Source organism: Ceratotherium simum, chromosome 31 (assembly GCF_057802395.1).
Source record: "Ceratotherium simum simum isolate JZ-2026a chromosome 31, ASM5780239v1, whole genome shotgun sequence".
Lineage (NCBI taxonomy): Eukaryota > Metazoa > Chordata > Mammalia > Perissodactyla > Rhinocerotidae > Ceratotherium > Ceratotherium simum.
In genome coordinates, this window is record NC_141930.1 from 35652609 (window position 1) to 35662953 (window position 10345).

The window sequence follows — 10345 nt, forward strand, 5'->3', positions numbered from 1 at the left end:
CTTTGTAATGCAAGTCCCTGACTTAAGCTTTGCTTGTGGAGGCATCCATTTCAGAGAGGCATCCACTTCAAAGATGGCTATACGGAACAAACATTGAGTCATGTGTCAGCCACACGACTCAAGAAAGAGCCAGACCACCTCCTCCCACTGAGGCTCCTTCTTTTAGACATCTTGGTTGATTGATAACTGACCATTTGGGCAGCTTGAGTTTTTTTCTTTCTTTCTTTGTTTTCTTTCTTTCTTTTCTTTCTCTCTTTCTTTTCTTTCTCTCTTTCTTTTCTCTTTTTCTTTTCTCTTTCTCTCTTCCTTCCTTCCTTTCTTGCTTTCCTTTCTTCCTTCCTTCCTCCCTCCCTTTCTTCTTTCCTTTATTTCTTTCTTTCCTTTTTCTCTTTCTTTCCTTTCTTTATCTTTCTTTCTTTTCTTCTTTCTCTTTCTCTCTCTTTTCTTTCTTTCTTTTCTTCCTTCCTTCCTTTTTCCTTTCTTCCTTTCTTTCTTCCTTTCTTTCCTTTCTTTCCTTTCCTTCCTTCCTTCCTTCTTTCCTTCCTTCCTTTCCTCCCTTCCTCCCTCCCTCCCTCCCTTCCTTTCTTTTTCTCTCTTCTCATGCTTTAAATTCTCACTCTGTTTTAAATTAATGGATAAAGAGTGAACCTATGAAACCCTAGAACCACACCCTCCACCCCAATAAAAGCAGAACCCCAGGGACATTTTCTCTCTCTCTCTCTCTAACCAAAGCCTTGATATGTGGTCCCAGGTGTGCTGTGTAATTTCCAGGTCCTGTGAGTATTAAGCATTTATTTTTTCAAAGTTTCTTGATACTTATTGCTGAAGGGCATCTTGCAATCACAATAAGAACCACAAGGGCTGGTCCAACCACAACACTGGTTATCGATAGGCTGAGACTGGCACAGAATAGCTTATTGTTAAGTTTTAGGAGTTCTGTATGTACTCTGAGTACAAGCTCTTTATCAGAGATAGGATTTGCAAATTTTTTTTTCCCAGATTGTAACTTGTCTTTTCATTCTCTCTATAGTATCTCTCAAAGAGCATAAGTTTTTAATATTGATAAATCCCAATTTATTAATTTGTTCTTCTGTGGATTGTGCTTTTGGTGTCATATCTAAGACCTAATGCAAAGTCACAAAGAATTTCTCCTTTATCTTCTTGCAGACATTTTATACTCTTAGGTTAACATTTAGGCCTATGGTCCAATTAGAGTTAATTTTTTCATATAGTATGAGGTATGGATTGAAGTTCTTTTATTTTTGCATATGGAAATCTAATGGTTCTAGCACCATTTTGTCAAAAGACTATCTTTTCTCCATTGAGCTGCCTTTGCAGATTTTTTTTGAAAACCAGTGTTCTGTATATGTCTGGTCTATTTCTCTATATATGTGATGTAAATATCACACCGTCTTAGCAATTAACTTTATAAAAATTTGGAAATCAAGTGCTGTTAGTCCTCCAACTTTATTCTTCAAAGTTGTTATGGCTGTTTTAGATGCTTTGTATCTTAATTTGAATTATGAATGAGTTTTTTAATTTCTACCAAAAAAAAAGTCTGTCTGGATTTGGATTGAGGTTGCCTTGAATCTGTAGATCAATTTGGGGAGAAATGGCATCTTAAAAATACTCAGTCTTGGGGCCAGCCTGGTGGTGCAAGCGGTTAAGTGCGCGCGTTCCACTTTGGCGGCCCGGGATTCGCAGGTTCGTATCCTGGGCACGCACCGATGCACCGCTTGGTAAGCCATGCTGTGGCGGCGTCCCATAGAAAGTAGAGGAAGATGGGCACGGATGTTAGCTCAGGGCCACTCTTCCTCAAGAATAAAGGGGAAAAATACTCAGTCTTCCAACCCATTATCAAAGTATGTGTATTTCTTTTCCATTTACTTAAATGTTTTCTTTGCAATGTTTTTTATGTTTTCTATGTACAAGTTTTTACATCTTTTCTTAGATTCATCCTCAAGTACTTAATATTTTTTGATATATTGAAAAGGACATTTTTATATCATTTTTTATTGTTCATTGCTAGTATACAGAAATAAACCTTATGTTTAGAACCTTCAGATTCAAGGAAAGTCATTTTAGGAAAGAATATAAGACATGACCTTGGTGACAGTTTTCATAAAAATCTATTTTTAGGCTTCCATTGAGCTACCATAGAACAAGTCTGCATTTGACACATTTTCTGCATTAACAACATCAAAAATCCATGGCTCTGTATTTGAAATACTTTTAGAGAGAAGAAGATTGGATAAGCAAAAATGGGCTTCTTTTCAAAGTGAGGGAAGAGCTCTAGACTTGAAAGAGGAAAATGTTGCATTTGCTTGAAGCAGGCTTGCAACACTCCGCCCCCAAGCCCCCAGAAATCAGCCCCTGCCTCATGGGTATATGACTCCAAAGACACCTGTAGGCCTTGCCTTGCAGTTTTTTTTTTTCTTTTGTGAGGAAGATCAGCCCTGAGCTAACATCCATGCCAATCTTCCTCTTTTTGCTGAGGAGGACTGGCCCAGAGCTAACATCTATTGCCAATCCTCCTTTCTTTTTTTTCCCCTTTTTCTCCCCAAAGTCCCAGTAGACAGTTGCATGTCGTAGTTGCACATCCTGCTAGTTGCTGTATGTGGGACGCTGCCTCAGCATGGCTGGACAAGCGGTGTGGTGGTGTGTGCCCGGATCCGAACCTGGGCCGCCAGCAGCGGAGCGCGCGCACTTAACCGCTAAGCCACGGGGCTGGCCCTGCAGTTTTCTTAGTTAAGCAATTTTCTTAAACACATACATACACATACACACATGCACACACACGCACACACACGTACATACACACACAGAGGGAAAATAGTGTTCATAGAGCTCTGCACAGAGATATTTCTCAGCATAGAAAGACCAACTTTTATTTTCTTTAGTTCCTACTTTTGAGAAACCGAGACTTCTATCTTCCAGTAAAAATATGTGAACCCAAGTACCTGCAGTCTTTACTTTCTGTCCCATATCTTAGAAAATGACCAAAATCGATGAAAAAAATGTGAAAATCACTCTTGCAAATGTATTAGGCATTTTCTCTAGAGTCTGACTGTCTCCCAAACTCTCGCCACTTGTGTACGTAATGTGGCGGTGTAATCAAACATCCACTCTCTACGGTGATGGACCTCAGGTTGTGTAGAATATTGAAGCTAGAAGCGACCTAGATAGTCATCTAATCCAGGAGTCAAGAGCCAAATTTGGCTTCACAGATGTTGTTGATCAGCCATTGCGACGTTAGAAGAAAGAAGAGGAAGAGGAAGATTTAAGTGATTTTGGTGGGGCAAGCACTCTTCAGTTTATCACAGAAAATATCCCTAATATCTTACACCAGGCTTCTGCACAGACCACAGAGTTACCATCTTTCACGCTCCCTAAAAGCCTTTGAGGTGGTTGTCCCCAAACCCTCCTTTTAGTTTGTAATTGAAGTTTTATGCTCAGAGACATAAAGTGATTGGTAACTAACTCCTCTTGATAAGTAGGGATTGATTTCAGTGTTCCAGGGCACCAGCACAGGATTCCTCAACTCTGATTGTACATCAGAATCACCTGAACGTCCTTTTAGAAATATCTACACCTGAGACTTAAAGTCAGCCATTCTGACTAAATTGACCTGGGATGGGGTCTTGGAATTTGTGATTCCAATATGAATCTACGGTGGAAATACTGCCAGACCACCACAGAGGAGATTTCTATTCCAGAATGAAGATCAAGAGAGGGATGCTCCTCATAGGCAAATTTTAAGTCCTTTGTGGAAGCACACACAGTATGTGTAAAATTCACTTTGTGCAAAACTCATTAAAAGAACCTGATTTTTTGTCAAAGGCATACATAAAGGAATATTCATTTTATGTATATCATACTGAAAATATGGGTTTAAAAACAGAATAAGACATGGATTCAGGATTTAAAAACAAAGGCTTGTGTATATAATATATGTATAGTAAGAAGGACAAAAGGTCATGTTCACCAGCTAGAAACTGGAAGCCATCTCAGGTTCCCTAATAAATTAAAAATACAAACTTTTGTTTATACACAAATACAAACAAAGACTCCCTCTAGAATTGCTTTATGGCCTACAGTGAAGGTAGGGGTGTGTCACCTCAGAAAGGAGATGTAGTATCTAATAAGATTCAACAGGGGAGAGGGGAGTGAACCCTGAGGTCATAAATTCACAAATTTTATAAGTTTTTGAAATAGGTTCTGGTAACATAGATTTCAAAAGGATTATAGTATCTACCCAGGAAATAGTTCAGGGTGCATAGAGGGTCCACTCTTGTGGCAGAATGCACTTTCTAAAGATGACCACACCAATATGTTTATCCCATTCCACACACATTTCTTACAATTTAACTGACACCTTTTCTCCTGATAGGTGGAGGTCTATGTTCCCTCTCTTTGAATCTGCCTCATTGGAGAATCTAACTGATGCTACATGGTGTCTGAGGCTAGGTCATAAAACATGATACAGATAGGGTTAGGTTGCCGTGGTGGAATACCACTCCTGTGCAGAGAAGCAGCCCAGCATCACCCATGAGGAAAGACCATGTGGAGCCGCTGAGGAGAAAGGGAATGAAATCCCCAGGCAATAGTCAGAATCAACCCCCAGACATGGGACTGAACTTGACTTCACACGACTCCAGCCCACAGTCTTTGAGTATTCCTGCCAAGGCCCAGACATCACAGAGGAGAAGCAAGCCATCCCCTCTGTACCCTGTCCACAGTCTTGACCCACAGAATTTGCAAACATAATAAATGTCGTAGTTCTAAGCCCCTAAATTTTAGGGTGGTTGTTATGCAGCCCTAGATAATTACTACAACCGTTGTTTACCCAGGGGAGTCAAATATTAAGGAGACCTTTGACAACTTTGGTAGATATGGACACTACGTAATGATGGATGGGATAATTTCTTCATCAACAGTCACATATTTGAAATGCACTGCTGTTATAGTGTAGTATTTATTGACACAATTACACATACACATGGGTGTGTACACATGCAAACACACACAGTCCTCACTTTGCAGGGTAATGCAGGACCATAAAATGCCCGTGAAAGCATTTAAAAATCAATGGGAAAAATACAATTGTTTTACAACATCCAAAATTTTTGGTCAAAACATTAGAAACTCTCTTACAATTAAAAATGTATAGGGAAATTTAAAAATAGCAAAGCTACTATTTATTTAGTATACTGTAAATAAAACATTGACAATTAAAGTGTCTAATTTCTTTTTTAAAAAATCTTATTAAGAGTAGCCTGAACGTTGTTTCCTTCTTTGCATCATATCCGTTCTCTCTCTTGCTGAGTTATCATATTTTTTTCTAAGTTTAAATCAGCTTCTAACATTTTACCCTTTGCACTTGCAATGTCATGAAATGTCTCTCAGAGGTTTATTAATGTAAACGCTTTATCCACATGACCCTCAACCAGCGTCCCTTTCCTAGGACGTCCTCACCCTGCCCTCCTTTATGTTGAACCCTGCACTGGGTTCCTCTGGTCGCACATCTACAGTCTCTCACACGGTGGCAGTGTGGTCATATTCATGCTCAGCTGTCTTCTAATCACATCCAAGTTCACTTCCAGCATCACCACTTTTTGTTTCTTTGCTGCACTTTTATCCTTCTCAGGTGATTCCCTCTTTTGATCATCCATTTTTTAGATGAGATGGGAAGGTAACACAACTAAACACTTTGCTGTGTTTGTGTGACCCGGATAACAGCTACACACCAAGCAATCACCAACAGGCTCTGAGGAAAGATTCATCCCTGATCATGACGTGCAGCTGGTGTTGATGCAGTGATTGCAGACTGAACAGACTGCAGTGAACTTGGTCCTTCATGCAATCACAGATAATAAAACTGTGGTACCTGTATTTTGAACCTCATTATTGGAGTACTGCTGTTATTTAACAAAACCATAGTAATTGCAATTTCTGCATACTGGAAACTTGCAAAATGAGGATTCTTCCTCTATGTATAGAATAACATTTCCTGGAAGATATTTTTAGTCAAACATTGTTATGGAGAGTTGCTAGGCCAAGATATCAAATAGAACAGAAATCCAGAGAGTTGAACCTCATATTTCCCAACTGCCTTTGCCTTCGGGCAGAGAGACAAGGCTAGTGGGACACATGTTTGAGTCCAGAGCCCACTGAGGCTGGCATTTTGGTAATCCTCTTCCTAGGAATTTGGACTGGGACCCTGAACAGCCACATTTTAGGAATAAAGGTGAACCAGAAATAATTAAGCTCTCATAAGAACTGCAACACAACTTTGAGCTCTCTTGTTGGCCCATAAAAATCCCAGTCCCTAACAGTGGATTAAGGAGATTCCAAATTGATGTTCTTCCCCCAAGAACTGGAAGAAGATACTTTAGGCCTTACATTATTTCCACAAATAACTTTGCAAACAAAATATGTAGCTCAAAATCAAAGATAACTAAGCTAATGTGGAGATGTGACAACATAAAGGAGAGCATAAGGAGCACCAACAATAGAAGCAGATGAGTAACGGCTCCAGACATGGGAATCACTAGGCACAAGCCGAGGAGTCCAGCTCCTGGTTAGAAACCTGTGTGCTGTGCACTGAATGCTTGTGTCCCCCCAAATCCATATGTTGAAGACCTAATCCCCAACGGGATGGTGTCTGGTGGGGCCTCAGAGAGACAATTAGGTTTAGATGATGTCATGGGATGGAGCCCCATGAAGGAATTAGTGCCCTTATTAAAAGAGGAAGAGACCAGACCCCACTCTGTCTCTGCCCTGTGAGGACACAGTGAGAAGACAGCCATCCATGAACCAGGAAGCAGGCCCTCATGAGTCACCAAATCTGCCATCAACTTGATCTCCAACTCCCAGCCTCCAGAACTGTGAGAGATAAATATGTATTGTTTAAATCAACCGGTCTATGGTATTTGGTTATAGCAGCTCCAATGGACTAAGACATTCTGTGTGGTTTTTCAGGCTTGACCACAGGTAATTACAAAGGCTTTACCTAACTGGCCTCACTGAGGAAGCTGCCCTCCCTGCTCCAGACATGGAACATGGTCAGTGCACTGTGGTCTCTGAGGGGAGCTACAGTCAAGGACTCAGGCCCCTCTAGCCAGGCATGCTCATCCCATATTTGCATTCCTAGCTCTGTTTCTCTGGGGCCACAGGCAGAGGTCTTCCTCAGGCACCTCTGCTGAAGACTCCTTATGGGTTGAGAGGGGAAAAACCTGAAGATGCTTTTCCCCTCTCTGACTCAGTACACCATATTTGTCCACTCCTGGCCCACTACCTAAGCCTCTCGCAGACCCCAGGTTCCATAAGAAACCCGAGGCCTTTGTTTGGGGTCTCTGAACACTGAGATGACCCCACATCTGTACTGATCCACATGACCCTCAACCAGTGACCCATTCCACGGGGGAAAATGAAGTAGGAGGAGTTGATATTTTTTCCAGTTTTAGTCTCTTGCTTATACGATTACAGTAGGTAATTACAGGTTTAACTCTTTCATTTTGGATTTGTTGATTTAATTGGCTACTCTGACACCTAGCAGTTCATCTCTCTCTCTCTCTCTCTCTCTCTCAGCCCTGTTTATCTCCTGATGCTAGCTATTTAAGGTGATGGCTTCAGTCATTATGGCAAGTTACTCAGTTTTCCTGGCTTTCTCCCATGTATACATGTTATTAAACTTTTTCTCCTGTTATTCTGTCTCATGTCAATTTAATTCTTAGACCAGCCAGAAGAACCCAGAGGTCAGAGGAAAATTTCTTGCTCCCCTAAAATATCAAACTAAAGTATAATAGTGAAGGATATTTTTTAAGAAGAAGGCAGAAAATCCCAGATAACTGAATGGAGAAGTAGGAACAAATTAAGAACAACACAATTAATAAATATGTGTATAGCTCCAAATAAATAATGTATAAAACAAAGATAATATTTGGTATGCTTTAAATATATATTTATATATATTATATTTGTAGATTCATGGTTATATTATAATTTAAGTACACACCAACAATAATGAAGTCAGGAAGGGGCAAACGGGGTCCTTGCACTCTCTGGGAAGAAGGTATAAGTACCAATTAATGTTAGACTCTGATAAAGTAGTGTGGTCACTAAGATAACAGGAAAAACATTTATTTCTCTGAGAAGAGAGGGAACACAGCAAAGACAAGGGGTGGGGATTACTGAAGATGTGGCGGAGGAGGAGGAGCAGGAGGAGGAAGATAGAGTGAGGGGGGAGGGAACTCAGGAGAGAAGGGGCATCAGGAAATCCAGATTGAGTGAGACAAGAACAAAAACTTAACCTAGAATTTAGCAAAATGAAAATCACTGGTGACCTAGCTTAAAGCCATTTCAGTGGAGTGGTGTGGAGAAAGCTGGAATGGAGTGGGTTCAGGAGAGAACGCGAGGAGAGGCACCTTGAATGGAGCAGAGAAGCAGAATGGTAAATGGAGAGGACTCTGGGGTCTAGGGGCGTCTGTTTGTTTAATGCACAACATTAGGGCACATTTGTAGGTGGATGTTGGCAGGGGTCATCACAGACACAGACACATCACAGGACTCCAGAACCCAGGGATGCAGCCTGACAGGACTTCCCAGCCCGTTTATTCAAAGTTGCAACTTTAATCTTTAAATAAATGGGGCTTTGCCATCTATTTCATAATACAGGTATACGTCACAGAACATATCCCCAGTTAATGCTTTCCCGGAAGAACACGTTAGTCTTTAATACCTGAACTGCATAACAGCTACTTATTGCTCAATACATTTTGTAGCTGATACTTATATAAACTTTACATTGAGTCTTCAAAAAACACAACATTTTAAACTAAATGATTTGCTAGACAAGCTTCATGTTGCTTCCAAATACAACTGTAGACCATCAATCATGCTAGTTACTTTGGAAGTCTTGGGAGTGTGGACAAGAAGGACCATATCTGACGTTGCTGGTCTAAGACAGGCCACTGCTACTGCGCAAAGCAGTGGTGTGTTAACAACCATATAGACTGGGAGATGACCAAGAAGCCATGTTTTAAGCATTTTACATCCTACATGATATCTGTAACTTCTATCTAGGTGCCATATTGTGACTTAGGAAATTTGTAGGGTTTTTCCAGAACTTGCTATGTCTTATAATTTTTGCTATTTAAAATAACGGGAAATAAGTTCTCCTTAGTTTTTTCTCAGAGAAAATCTGACAGTTCAGGCACGGATTACTGGCAGTTATTGATGGCAGGTGACTTCCTTGTTTTAGATTTAAATTTTTAATTACTTACCTCGGAAATTACTTAACTTTGTTTCTTCCAAATCTTGTAGTAAAATTGATGCTCCAGAAAGTTGTACCACAGATATTCTGCTGTTTTGCACCCTCCCTGCACAGAATTGGGGCGGTCAATACTCATTTGAGAAGTAGGTAGTAATACAGAACTTGGAATCATCAAAGAAACTAAAGGGGAAAATGACTTAACAGAACTATCAGTGTAACCCCCATAGCAACAAATTAGTAAAAGTGGTTCCAAAAGGATATTTAAGAAAGGATATTAAAAGGGTTCCCAAGCAGCTATATTGCAGGGCAGAAATGCTGAAATTGTGTATTACCATCCTACACAAACTTCCCTAACATTTGGGAAGGATCAATGGGAACTTCTGCTTCTGTTGCCTGTGGTAATTAGACCAAGAGGCTCACACTGGGATAAGGAAGCCCAGTGAACCAACCCTGTGGGGCATCAAACAAGGGGCTTAGGGGGTCACTTACTGGGCACCTGAGTTCCCTGTCTGTATAATGCAGGAATTGGAGCTGCCCACTGTGATGTTTTCTCCTTTTATAACATGTGGCAGTCCTTCTAAGAGGCCTAACCAAGGTATATACCATTCAGCCGGGTGAGGTCCAAGGGGCGCTCTGCAGTGGGCATGACCACAGGGTCCAGAGTGAGGATCCTGGCAGCCCGGACGGGTGGCGGGAAAGGTGGTTTTGAAAAGGTCAAGTTCCAGGTTCCCAGATACCCGGTATTTCCATCTTAGCCGGTGAATTGATGGTTTCAAACATTGGCCAGGTACCTTTCGCTTGGGTTCCAAGAAGCCTCAGCAACCGACAAGCCCACGGACGCTTTGAGCTCCCCACCAACCTGGACCGCGTCCTCAACGTTCGGAACCGACGGCATTGCGCATGCCCGCGTGGGCAGGGCGTGGGGAGTGGGCGTGGCGAAGAGAAGCGGCTCGGCGGAGGGGGGCGCGGCAGAGGGCGGGGCTGGAGGGAGGGCGTTCGGCCAGCAAGGCGGGTGCGCTGAGCTCATAGAGTGCCGGTTGTACCAAGGACTACTCGGGCAAAGTGCCAGAG

General features: G+C 41.5%; 1 long non-coding RNA gene across 1 annotated transcript; it reads right to left on the reverse strand.

The window, feature by feature from the left end:
- Nucleotides 1-4956: 4956 nt before the first annotated feature.
- LOC106802700 (uncharacterized) lies at nt 4957-10145 on the reverse strand. Its single transcript, XR_015549288.1, has 3 exons — nt 10066-10145; nt 9285-9380; nt 4957-6885 (listed from the first exon to the last, which is right to left on the reverse strand). It is a non-coding gene; the product is annotated as an uncharacterized LOC106802700 (long non-coding RNA).
- Nucleotides 10146-10345: the final 200 nt, after the last annotated feature.